The following is an 8,885-nucleotide window of genomic DNA, read 5'->3' on the forward strand; positions in this document are numbered from 1 at the left end:
CACACACACACACACACACACACACACACACACACACACACACACACCTATAAACATACACATATATACAAGACCATATTCTGCTTATTTGCTATCATCTATTTCTCTGAAAGTGGATAACATCAGCATAAACTGATGCAGGATGAAAAAAGTAAAATATGTACAAAGACAACATAAATCTTCTACCTCTATAGACACCAATAAACATACACATATATACAAGACCACACTATGCTTATTTCCTATCTATTTCTCTGAAGGTTGATAGCATCTTGCTTCATAAGTCTTTCCATGTTTTTCTAAACCAACTAGCTCATCATTTCTTATACCACAGCAATATTCCAACCTAATCACATCCTATCTGAAAGACTGCTTATGAAAGTTCCCCTCCCCTCACCCCAAGTTTCTGCATTCCTTTCTATTCTTGGACCATGGTTTTAGTTATACAAGAAAATTTTAATCTAAAATAATCAAAATTATCCTTTTTACATTTCAACAATGCTCTCATCTTATAGTTTAAGGTCTGATATTGCTGAATTTACTTCCTTTACATATTTTCTCCTTTGGTTTCTTTGAAGTTCCTAACCTTTTGTTCTTTCAAATAAACTTTATTATCTTTTTCTGAGTAAAATAAAATTTTAAATTAATTTAATTGGGATGACAATAAATAGATTAAAATGTCATTTTTAAAATTATATTGGCTTTACCTACCCATGAAAAAGAAATATTACTTCAATTATTTGGATCTGAATTTCTGTATAAAATACAAATGTTTATGTTCATATAGTTCTTGTGTCTGCTTTGGCAAGTATATGCTCAGGTAGTTTATACTGTCTAGGTATTTTAAATGGTGTAAAACCATATTGAGTAATATTGCTGACACAAAGCATAGTTTCTCTATTTTTTTGCTTTTGATTAAATCTATTTTAACTTTAACTTTGTCTGAGATCGTGATTACTATGCCTGCTTATTTACATAATAAATTCTACTCTTGCTCTTTATCTTTGTATCTCTCATTTTTGTTTCTGGAAAGCAACATAATGTTGAATTCAAATTTTTAATCTTTTATCCATTTCTATTTTATGGGTAAATTCATTCCATTCACATTCTAAGCTACAATTACTTGTGTATTTTTCTCCCTATTTTTCCTCACTATCCTTTTCACCCTATTTGCCTTATCTCTCCTCACTCCTCTGCATTACTTCTATCTGCTACCTTTCCCTCATATTCCTTAACCTATCCTCTCCTCCCACCCTATCCCCTTGCCCTCTTATTTCTTTCTGAATTTAGAAGACTTTTACACATATATACATACATATATCCCTCTCTAACCCATTTTCACTGAAAGTGAAGCTCCAGCAGTATCTGCCCTTCCTCCTACTAGCTTCTTATGTATCAGTTTTTCCTTTTATGCCTAATTTGTATGCAATAATTACTCCTTTTTATCTCTCCCTACAGTTTAAATTTTTAGAATCACCCCATCATATTCAGTTCTGCCCAAGTCTTTCTTTCAAACTACCCAAATAATGATCATCATAAGAGTACTGCTAATATTTTCACATATACAAAGTAAACAATTTAACCTTACTGAGTCCCTTATAATTTGTCTTTAATGTTTACCTTACATTTATCTTGAATGTTTTATCTCAAAATTTCCCTTAAGTTCTGGGGGTTTTGTTACAAAAACCTGAAACACTTTCATTTTGTTAAATATGCATTTTTTTTCCCATTCAGGATTATATTTAACTTTGCTGGTAAATTAGCCTTGGTTGTAAGCCCAGTTCTTTTGCTTTATGGAATATAGTATTGCAAAACCTATGGGTCTTTAATATAGTAGCTACTAGGTCTTGTGTAATCCTTATTGTAGCTCCATGATATTTAAATTGGGTTGTTTTTTTATCTTGTTGCTTCCAATATTTTCTCCTTAACCTGGGAGCTTTGAAATTTGGCTATGATATTCTTGTAAATTTTCCTTCTGGGATCTTTTTCAGGTAGTGATGGGTGGATTTTTTTTTTTTCCTATTTCTGCTTTGACTTCTTGTACTAGAACTTCAGGGCAATTTTCCTTGATAATTTCTTTTCTTTTTTGGGAGGGCAATTGGGGTTAAGTGACTTGCCCAAGGTCACAAGGCTAGTAAGTGTTAAGTGTCTGAAGCTGGATTTGAACTCAGGTCATCCTGACTTCAGGGCTGATGTTCTGCTCACTGTGCCACTTAGCTGCCCCTCCTTGATAATTTCTTGTAATAGTATATCAAGATTTTTTTTTTTGGTAAGCAATTGGGGTTAAGTAACTTGCTCAAGGTTACACGGCTAGTTATTTCTGGGTGTGGTACTAAGCATCTGAGCCCGGATTCAATCCCCAGATCATCCCGACTCTCGGGCCAGTGCTCTTACTCACTGAAGATTTTTTTTTATTGTAATTTTCAAGTAGTCCAACTATTGTTTTATTATTTCTCCTCAATCTGTTCTCCAGATCAGTTGTTTCACTTTCTCTTCTATATTTTCATTCTTCTGATTTTGTTTTATGGTTTCTTTGTGTCTTAGAACATCACCAACTTTCCCTGGCCAGTTTTAGCTTTCAAGCAATTATTTTCTTCCTTAAATTTTTGAATCTCTATTTCCAGTTGGTTGATTCTCACAATTCTCATAATTTTCTTGGATTTCTCTAATTTTTTTCTAACATTTCTTCAATCTCTCTTATCTGATTTTTAAAGTCCTTTTTCAAGAACTTTTTATGCTTGGGACAATTTGACATTTTTCAGTGAAAAAGGGGTGGCTTTTTAGCTCCATTATCTTCCTCTGAATATGAACCCAGATTGCTACCCCTAGTAACTATCTATGGTTGGATTTTTTCTCCTTTGCTTATTTTTTGTTTTATTTTGTTTTTAGTAGCTATTAGTAGTCCTGAGTAATGGGGAATGATGCCCCCAAGCCTCAGGTCCTTCTTACTGTTATTTTCTGAGGTCTGTCTTGGAGCCCAACCTTGGACTCTCTTCTTTACTCCTAAGCCACAGAAAGGGCCTCCAGCCACAGTCCCCAAAATAATCTTGATCCCTGTGGACCCTCCAGTGGCTGCAAACTACAGCTGTCCTTTCTGTCCCAGAACTGAAACCAGGGACTGTGCTTCCCTGTGAATGCCAAAGGGATCTCTGTCCCTTGCTACTACACTCAGCAGGTATGTGGCTTCTCCTTGAAGCCACAGCCCAGGACTCTTCCTCAGCACAGCTGTGCTAGGAATCCCTAGATAGTCTAAGGTCCTTTAATCTCCTAACTCAGCCTTCAGACCCCTACACAGTCCAGAGATCAAAGTTTCTAAGGCAGAGACGGTCTTTCCCAAGGCTAGTTGTTGATTCTGCAGAGATGGCCTGGAGGTGTTTGCTCTTCACTCAGGCCAAGCCTCCACCCTTGGAATTCTGGTCTTTCCAGGAGTCTTCACAGATAGTCCTAGGAGGACAACTGCTTTTCCTTGTGTTTATTTCTGGTGCTCTGAGTCGAAGCTTTGTCTACTTCTGTGGAGTAAATTTGAAGAGCTGAAAGTTTTCTTACCTATTCCACCATCTTCTCAGAATCTTCTCCCTCTATGCACATTTTAAAGGCCTTTATAACCTGTCCCTCCTACCTTTCTAGATTTCTTATTTATAATATGATCCAGAGACACCAGTCTTTTTGTACACTATACTCCATTTCCTGACTCAGTGCCTTTTTAAGAGTTAACCTCCCATATCTGTAAAGAATCCTCCCTCCTCATATCTTTTAAAATTTGGCTCAAATCCCACTTTTACAAGAGATTTCTCCTTCTTTCTTGGTCTCTCCCACCCCCCAACCTTCCTGTTTGAGATCACTTTCCATTTAGACAGTATGTGTACAAGTATCCCCAAGGTTGCTTCCTTGCTGTTGCCCACATCAGAAGAGGTGCTCCTGGAGAGCAGGAAACATGTCACTATCTTTCTTTGCATCCCCCAGCATTTGGCATAGTGCCTGGCACATATAAATAAATAATAGTTCATGATGATGATGATGATGATGATTGATGAATCATTCCATATAAATCTAAGGTCTCTATGAATTTTTACCCTGTTAAATTGAAAATAAAAACTTTTCCCAAGTCATACTTGAAAGGAAACATGTCACATTAAAAAGAACATTAGATCTGGAGAAAAGAAGGGGTTCAAATCTTGATTCTATTACTATTTATTTGTGGTATGACTTTTGGACCTCAGTTTTCCTCATCTGTAAAATATGAGGGTTGGTATGGACATCTAAGATTCCTTCCAGCTCTATGAAAAAGATCCTATGACCCTATAACCTGTAAAATATTAAGAGAGTAATGTGTAAAAAGGGAGAGATGAGTATTTCTTATATTACATTCTTTCTTGGTCATTTCTTTAGTCACAATCTATGTAATCTTAACACATCTGAATTCACAAACCTGTATAATTTATAGGTAACGTTTGGATACAAGAATAGAGGTATGGAGAAACACTTGAAAAATGTGTTCTCAGTCATTTAAAGAGAATTAAAGTGCTGAATAGAACAGGAATCAGTAGTACCAAATAATGTGAACCTTTCCTAATAAGATTACCTAATCAAATGTCAGGGAAACAAAGACACACAGAGTGCCCATATTTCCAACTACCAATATTCTTTTGGTGAAATAGACAAATACAGGAAATAAGTACAACCAAAGCTCCTTTCCTGCTTCTGCAAGGTCCCTGGAGAAAGAAAAGCTATTTATATCTCATATTAGGTTTTGTTGTGGATTGGGGTGAAGGTAATTTGGAGTTAGCCTGGGTAAGTGAAATTTTGTTGTTAGTACACTTCTGGAAATGTTGACCCGCTACTGCCTGATACTGGATTAAGTGGCTAAGAATAATTTAGAAGGCCCACATTTTGGCCAGGAAAATAAGACCAATTTGTCCCCACTTGTAGTACAGGTATGACTGTCTACACATAGGATATATGAAAAGACTTAGAGAAACAAAGACTTTAACACTGAATCAAAGATTTAGAATGGGACCCTAACCCCTGAGGCCCTCTGACCCAGCTACTCCCATCTTAAAAGTAAGGAAACTGAAAGTCAGAGAAGTTAAGTGACTTAAGGGTTCAAGGTCACAAAGGTGGTGTCAGAGGCAGGATTCAAACCCAGGTACTCTGATTCCAAATTTAACATTTTTTCAATAGTTGTGGTTGTTCAATTGTTTTTTAGTCTGGTAGAACTCTTAGTGACACCATTTGGGGATTTCTTGGTAAAGATACTGGAGTCCTTTGCCATTTCCTTCTCCACCTCATTTTACAGATGAGGAAAATGAGGCAAACAGGGTTAATTGACTTGCTAAGGGTCACACAACTAGTAAAGGTCTGAGGCCACATTTGAATTCTGGAAGGTGAGTTTCCCTGACTTCAGGTCATGTACTCTATCCACTGTGCCACCTAGCTATCCCTCTTGCCATAGAATCAAGGCTAAAACCCTAATCTTAAATCACTTGCTTTGTTCTATATGCTACTCAAACAGTAGGGATATATTCATCTACTTGGATGTCTCAAAGCCACCTCAAACTCAAGTTGTCTAGAAGCTTCTACCTTCACAATAGTTTAAATTTGATCCGAGAGGTAATATGGAGCCTTTGAAGTCAACTAACATGACTAGATCAGGGCTTGAAGAAAAAATCACTTTGGTAGCTACTTTCATCAGTTCCCACTGTCTACAGGATATGGATGGATGTAAATTATACACATACATGCATGCACACACACATTTTGGGAGAACACAAGATTCTCGAACTGTGGGAAACATTCACCAAGTAGAAACTTAAAATTCTGTTTTGGAAACTCCCTCCAGAGATGCAGAGAGCAACTGATCTCTAACTTAGTCTTAGAAAATTGCATGGGGCCACAGAAAGGTTAAGAAAATGTGTCAAATAAGGTGCTTGAATCTAGGTCTTCCTGACTGTCTGACAGGTTCTTGTTAGAAAAATTAGTTGGCATTTTAATCTGAGCGGCGCTCCAAACTACCAGGCTTTTTTCATCACCCTCCCCAATTATCCTTCACATATGGTTTCTGTCCTTTCCTGCCTCCCTGAAATTTTGTTTCTGTCCTCTGATCACAGAGGTGCTGGTAAATGTTTAACAATTGTCTCTCCAGAAAAAAAAATTGTTCTCACAGCACACTTTGAAGTTTAATTTGCATTATTAATATTTTCTTAAATCTAGAAAATGAACAAAACAATAAATCAAGCCCTTATTTGTAGCCTTTGTTGAATTTTTAGTTGTAAATACTCACACCTGAAAATTTTACATTCAAACAGGGTCAAGGTGGCTCCAAGCCAGATACAGGATTCCTGCTCTTCTTGCTTATTGCATCAAAATATAGTTTAGGATGATGCCTCTTCCATAAAGCCTTCTGTGAGTCTCTCATAAACCTCTCACTGGACTAGATCCTATGTGCTTATTATAATATATTAATTTGTGCAGTCTTATCCCCCTACTAGATTGCAAGTTTCTTGAGGGCTCTGCATCTTTGTATCCCCAGTGTCTGTACACCATACATACTGGCAGGTATTAAATGTTTATTGAATTTGAATTTCCATATAGAGAAAAATAACTCAAGAACATACTCTATGGAGGATGGAATCTCCCCCAAGTCCTACACAAACATAAAGACAACTGTTTTTATTTGTAGAAAACTTTTAGAATTTACAAAGCCCTTTATATACATACACATTTATTTCAATAACTAAGGTAATTAACCTAAGTTATTATTATACCTAAATGTACAATCAGAGGTAAATTAATTTGACTAGGTTCACTGCTAGCAAGTGGAAAAACTAGAACTCAAGTCTTTTGACTAAGTTCAGTACATTTAATCACTAAAGTAATAGCACATAACACCATATCAGCATTCAAGATGTCTAGGTAATCTTTGAAGACTGCACTGTTTCTCTATGGGAAGGAGTTAACAGACAGAAGGCCAATCAAGAACAAATGAAATAAATGTAATAAATGAAAACAGTGGGGCTTGACCTAACTCAAGGCAAACAGACGTCTCAGAATCAAAAAGATGGCTGAAAATGGCAACAGGTCCAATAATTGCAAGCTAAAGGATTTTTCTCACACACACACACACACACAGACACAACACACACACACACTCTATGAAAATTACAGCTAGTTCACATCCACACACATAGAATCTTCCTTAAACATTCAGGCAACAACAGATAAAACTGAATTAAGGATGGCCTGAAACCAAAAGACCAAGTGACAGTTTAAAATTTCAAGAACCAAAATTTCTCCAGGTGAACTGAGTCAGAGGAAAGATAAAGACCAAAAAATGAGCAAAAAACAAAAGCCTAAAAAGATGCCTTACTCCATTATGAAAAATTCATAAACTGAAAGGAAGCCCTGCCTTTCAAATAAAATAAAAAGTAGCTCTTAGGAAGGTTAAAACAATTTAAAGTTGAATAATAGTCACTGGCCCTCTGATAATCATTCAAATGCTTCTTTTATGGATTAAAACTATAATAAAGTAGAGGTAGGAATCATATTACAAAGAACAAAATAAAACAAGTTCCAAATTTGACCTGAGTCAAATGTGATGTATAAATGCTACACTGGAAGCCTGGAAATTTGGGTTCTAGCTTAAGCAGATGGAAGAGTTACTGTAGCCTCTTTATGTCTTCAACTATCTCTTGAGGATTAAGACAATCCCTCAGTAGTTCACATGTAGAGCCTTTTCAAGATCACAGACATTTTTGCCAGTCTGGAAATTTTCACCAATCTTTTCCATATTTATGAGAATCAGATTCTCTGCTGCATATTAGCTTCTATAGCCCAAAGAAACACAGGGGAACATATTTCCAATCTTCATAAGAATGTTTACTTGCTCTTAGTGTAATTTCCTTCCCGGCCTGGGCCTGAGGGCAACTACTAGTATGTATTCTTACTCTTTCTGGGATTAATGGGCTGAAAAGAATAAATCTGGATTATAGTTACAATCTTTGAGTTGAGAGGGGGAAAAACCACACAAAAATGATTACCTATCGTAGAAAATGAATGAAAATCACCTAGAAACAGTTTTAAGGCTTTAAAAAGAAGTAATTGAGAGGGCAAGGGCCTTGAAAAATATACAACTAAGCACACAAAGAAAGTTGACACACAAAGAAAGTTGACACTATTTCTTAAACTAGTGATTCAGGACACACCAGCGTATCATAAAGACTTTACTGATATATCATGGCAAGCCTGGCTTTCCTTGTAGATTTAGCTTTGGCTCATCAGTGCAGACTTTTCTTGTGCCAGGGTCTCACTTTATCTCACTTTGTTGTAAGTTCAAGCCAAGTCACAGGCATAGGGGCATTTGCAACTCCTAGTCTGCATCCCTGAACCCCAAACAAATTGCCACTACTGACAGCTGTCTTCCTTTCATTATCTTTCATTCATGAATAGTCTCCTCAAAGAGCTCTTCCTCACCATGCCCATCTAAAAATATGGGAAACCCCATTCTCACAAAGGTGTTCAAATACAGTTACAAGCTGTAGGTAAAGCAAAGGTAAGAAATACTCATCCAGAGTCTTTATGAAGTCAGAGATGAAATTACTGACCTTTTGTGCAGCATTAACTTTTGCTTCATAATAAAGAAAAGTGCCTACAGTTTGACTGGCAATTGACTTACAAGTAAAGTTTAAATTTTATTTGTATACCTCACTAATTTTGATCCTTCATAATTCTTTGACAGAACAAACAGGCACCTAACACAACAGTAACCTCTATGAATATGTCAAAACAGGCCCTCCTCTCCAGGTTCTCCTCATCCACCTGTTGCATACCTGTTAAATTACCGAGAGAGAGAGAGAGAGAGAGAGAGAGAGAGAGAGAGAGAGAGAGAG

The 8,885-nt window shown here is 36.5% G+C and overlaps 1 protein-coding gene across 2 annotated transcripts in view; it reads right to left on the reverse strand.

Annotated features, from left to right (window-relative positions):
• Window positions 1-8,885, reverse strand: part of DESI2 (desumoylating isopeptidase 2) — a 72,179-nt gene that overhangs the window by 62,270 nt on the left and 1,024 nt on the right. The gene's annotated exons all lie outside the window — the stretch shown is intronic.

This window comes from Petaurus breviceps, unplaced genomic scaffold, assembly GCF_028583685.1.
Source record: "Petaurus breviceps papuanus isolate PSGF00001 unplaced genomic scaffold, PetGlider_PUasm1.0 90778, whole genome shotgun sequence".
NCBI lineage: Eukaryota > Metazoa > Chordata > Mammalia > Diprotodontia > Petauridae > Petaurus > Petaurus breviceps.